Here is a 5228-nt window from a genome sequence, read left to right as displayed (position 1 = left end):
ATCTGTAACTTAGGAATGCAGCAATTATCCGGTCCAGTTCTGGCATATTTGTAATTCCCTTGTTATATATGTACTCGAATACCGAATTTTCATTTGTGATGCTTTGCACTTGGGGTGGAGGGTGGGAGGGAAATAAATTGCAACAAAGAGTGTGAGATGTGAGATTGTATAGAGATGAAGTGTCATCACATCATGTGCATGGTGCGGAACCTGCTGTTTTATCTATTTATTGTGCCGTGTTTACAGTTTTTTTGTACACTGTACCTTCATTGGTTCCTGTGCTGTAGTAAATGTGTTAGGTAGCTGTGGACTCCTTGGTATTTTGTAAATGGTATAACATAACTTGGTTCCCCTCTGGGTCCCTGAGTTTTTTCTGTATCATGTGAAAAAAAATGGTGACATTCATACAGAATTTTACAAAAATAAAAAACGCATCAGTTTAAAAAAAGGGGGGGTGGATTTTAAATGGGGATCTTCCTGGTCTATCATTAGGATAAGTAACAAGCTAAAAATGAAGTCTCTTGAATCTTCCCATCCCCTCTTGCCCACAAAGCTGTGGGTAGTTTCTGGTACTTAAAGCACTAACGTTATGTTGCTGCTCTACAAACAGCCCAGTAGTCCCATTTCCTTCCACACCAAAAAGTGTTAAATCAAGTATGCAAATGGAGTCCTTACAACTGGAGTTTATGTTGTCTTGCCCTTTTTTTTTTTTTAGCACAAAAGAAATTGTACTTTTTTATTGTCAAATTGTTTAAAAGACTTCATTCTTTACTTGTTCTTACAAAAAGGATATAAGGGAGAAGAATGCAGTAATTACTATATGTGTATCATCATTCCAGTTTCTAAAAACAGCCAGCCAGCTTTTTTCCTTTCAAGATTCTCCAGAAGGCTGCAAGGCCAGAACCACAAATATTGGGTGCCTTCCTTTGGAAATATTTGACCTCTCTTCTGTGAAGAGAATGGTACTTAACAGACTACTACCAGTGCTTTGTCAGTACCGAAGTCTGAATGCCCAGTCCAATGGCATATAATATCTTAAAGGTTTTTAATCCCACCTGGAAAAATTGTGATAGAATTCTCACAAAATAAACCCAGGGCATTACATGTTGACAAACTAATGTGAAGTGGTCTTTTGCTTTTATTTTCACCCCAAGAACTTTTGTGTGACTTTAATTAAAATCATTCAGTAAAGAGGGACATGGGAATGGGAGTGATGACTTAAGTTCATTTTTTCAACAATTATATACTGAGTGATTACTCTGGGGTTATTTTCAGTTCAACAACAGTGAAAAATTCTTGCCCTCATGGAGTAGTTTATAATCTCATTAGATGATTAAAAACAATAAGTAAGATTTAAATGGTATTACGGTAAGTATTAGAGGGGAAGTAATGCAAGGAAGGTAGGAGAAGCTGTGCCAGGATGGTGTGGTTGATGGGCAAGGAAGGTGGTTCCATTTGATCAGAGACTTGAAGTTGGGAGGAAAGCATTGTAGGCAGAAAGAATAAGTACAAAGATTCTGAGATGGGAGTGCATGGTTTGCTAAAGGAATAGCAAGCAGTGTGGCTATTGCAGCAGTAAAGAGTAGACAGGTCAGGGAGTAACCGGGAGCCTGCTTGTGGAGGGCTTGGTCAGGGATCTTAAGGACTTTGACTTTTCCTCCACTTCAGAAAGGAGTTTGGAGCAGAGGAGTGATGTGAACAGGCTCATTCTGGCTTTGGTATACAGAATAGACTGCAGGGAAGACTAGTTAGGAAGCAAATTGTAATAATCCAAGTGAGAGATAATAGTGACAAGGATGGTAGTGAAAAGTAGTTGGATTTTGTTTATATTTTAAAGGTTGACCCAGTAAACTTTTCTAAGAAACTAAATAGGTGTGAGGAACATGTGAAAAAGAAGATGTAAGGATGATTGCATGGTATTTGGCCTGAGCAACTGGCCACAGTTGGAAAGCACTGTGGGAGGAGTGGGTTTGGGGGAAACTCAGTTTTGGGCTATCTGAGGTCTCCATTAGACATCCAACTAGAGATGTCATGTAGGCAGTTGCATATAAAAGTCTGGTATTTAAAGGGAGAGGTCTAAGCTGGAATTCAAAACTTGAGTCATCTTCATAGATGATATTAAAAGTCATGAATCTGGGTGAGATCAAGAGTGGGATTAAATCTTGGTGTAATAAATATAGCTGTCATTGATCGGGAATTCCCTGTCTCAAAGGGACAGACTTACAATTTGGGTAACTACTTTTGTTTATTCTGTTCTGTGTTCTTTAAGGAGAATATAGTGACTGATCAGTGTGACTAAAAATTTAAACTGCTGGTTTAAAGGTATTTAAATAATTAGAATTAAAATTTCTAAATGAAATCTAGCAGATAGAATGAGGCCTGGGCCCACAAAGTGCCTATATGCCTATGGATTGGGGAACAAGAAAATGAGTGCTCATCAAGCATACCCAGTCAGGAATTTGCAGAGTTGCATGGGTAGGGGTAGAAAAGTGGCAGATAGGCAAGTGATCAACATCCATGTAGCACTTACTCTCTTATTTGACCATACCAACTCCGAGATGCAGAGAAAATACAAATGGCATCTTTCACATTTTAAAATAAGGAAATATACTCAAAACCGCATCTTTGGCCTCTAAATCCTTTGCTATTTTTCTATATATTCTACTACCAGTATTGTAATAGCCTGAAGTGAAGGGCTTAATGCAAACATGCAGTTTAAAATATTAGGGAAAGGGACAAAGGTTATCAAGGGAACTTTGACATCTCGTCTAGTTAATAACTACCACTTACTGTGTATTTACAATGTAATATCATATGCATAGTAATTATCTTGTTTAATCCTCACAATTACCCTTTTAAGCAGATACTAGGATTATCACCATATTGTAGGTGAGATTCACTCAAGGTTGGCTACAGTTGTTGACAGTCCAGGATTTGAACTCATCAACCAAATTCCAAAGCTATAGCCGTTTGTATCCCCTACTTAGTGGGTAAGGTAGGTAAACCGGGAAACAGATTTCTAATATAACTTCTTAGTAACCTTTGTACCTATTTTGTTCCTAAAGAAATTGGTACTGTTGAGTCTCTTACTCTGCCATTATTATGCTTTTGTTCATTTCATAAGTAGAAGCCCAAAAACCAACCAAACTAAACTTTACCCTAGGTAAATTTTGTTTTCCCAAAAGGATAGTGTTTTCTAAACTCCAAATTTAGGAGCTGTGTTTTCACGAGTATTATAAGAATGTAGAATATGGTGCAATTTTAATGTGTAATAAGTTACAGATGGGTAAGCAGGATTTCACAATCTTCACTAATATACTTACTAGAGCAGATCTGCTTTTGTCTATTTTACATAATGTTCTACATGAATTATTTCAAAAAATGCTATTTTAATGTTTGAAAGTAACAGCAAAAGGAATTAATAGACAAATCACACTGATTCAAAAAAATATTTATTAACTATGTCAGGCACTATTGTAGGTGTTGGAGACACAGCACAAATATTAAAATTAGAATTAACATTAAATGCCTAATGGAGTCATCTTGAGACTTTTACAATAAATGTAACATCCAGCTTTGGAAATTAACTGTGGAATATGTTATTGCAAGAGCCAGACAAAAAAAAAATCAGTATTTTCCCACAAGGATATATTATGAACAAATTAGGTACAAAAGCCTCAAAAAAAAAAGTTTCATATAGGCAAAATGTAAAACCATGCATTTTGCAAGAGAATCCAGTCTTAGAAAATGATCTGCTCTACTTTTGTAGTTTATAAAACAAAAGGGTTGGTCTGTAGGTTATCAGTATTGTAGAGCATGAGTCTTTACTGAATACTTTCTGTCCACTTGTATTACTTTACTATGGCTGTACTAATAAATTACCACAAATGATGACTTAAAACAACAGAAATTTATTTTCTCACAGTTCTGAAGTTCAAAATAACTTAATGAGTGCATCAGGTGTCAGCAGATCATGCTCTCATTGGAGGCTCTAGGGAGAGATTGATCTGTATGCTAAAGTTTACATATGTCTCGTTCACGGATTGACACAACACCCACACGGACCCACCCCCACCCGACCCCCCCCCCCCCAGCCATTTCCCACCCCGGGCAAGTCCCCACTGCCCCAGTGTCTGTGCCCATTGGTTATGCTAATATGCATGCATACAAGTCCTTTGGTTGCTCTCTAACCACTCCCCCCCCCTCCCCTGCCATTTGCCTCTGGATCTATTCTTTTTTTTTTTAAATATATTTTATTGATTTTTTTACAGAGAGGAAGGGAGAGAGATAGAGAGTTAGAAACATCGATAAGAGAGAAACATCGATCAGCTGCCTCCTGCACACTTCCTACTGGGGATGTGCCCGCAACCAAGGTACATGCCCTTGACCGGAATCGAACCTGGGACCTTTCAGTCCTCAGGCTGACGCTCTATCCACTGAGCCAAACCGGTTTCAGCTGGATCTATTCTTGTTCATCAAATTATGTTGATCATTTTATCCCACATATGAGTGAGATCATGTGATATTTATCTTTCTCCGACTGGCTTATTTCGCTTAGTGTAATGCTCTCCAGTTCCATCCATGCTGTTGCAAATGGTAAAAGTTTCTTCTTTTTTATAATGGCGTAGTATTCCATTGTGTAGATGTACCATGGTTTTTTAATCCACTCATCTGCTGATGGGCACTTATGTTGTTTCCAAATCTTAGCTATTGTAAATTGTGCTGCTATGAACATAGGGGTGCATATATCCTTTCTGATTGGTGTTTCTGATTTCTTGGGATATATTCCTAGAAGTGGGATCACTGGGTCAAATGGAAGTTCCATTTTTAAATTTTTAAGAAAACTCCATACTGTTTTCCACAATGGCTGCACCAGTCTGCATTCCCACCAGCAGTGAAGGAGGGTTCCTTTTTCTCCACATCCTCTCCAGCACTTGTCATTTGTTGATTTGTTGATGATAGCCATTCTGACAGGTGTGAGGTGGTACCTCATTGTTGTTTTGATTTGCATTTCTTGGATGATTAGTGACTTTGAGCATGTTTTCATATGTCTCTGGGCCTTCTGTATGTCCTCTTTCGAAAAGTGTCTATTTGGGTCCTTTGCCCATTTTTTTATTGGATCATTTATCTTCCTTTTGATAAGTTGTATGAGTTCTCTGTAAATTTTGGAGATTAAACCCTTATCTGAAGTAGCATTGGCAAATATGTTCTCCCATGCAGGGAGTTTT

This window comes from Myotis lucifugus, unplaced genomic scaffold (genome assembly GCF_000147115.1).
Source record: "Myotis lucifugus unplaced genomic scaffold, Myoluc2.0 scaffold_29, whole genome shotgun sequence".
Taxonomy (NCBI): domain Eukaryota; kingdom Metazoa; phylum Chordata; class Mammalia; order Chiroptera; family Vespertilionidae; genus Myotis; species Myotis lucifugus.
This window is presented reverse-complemented; position numbering follows the sequence as displayed.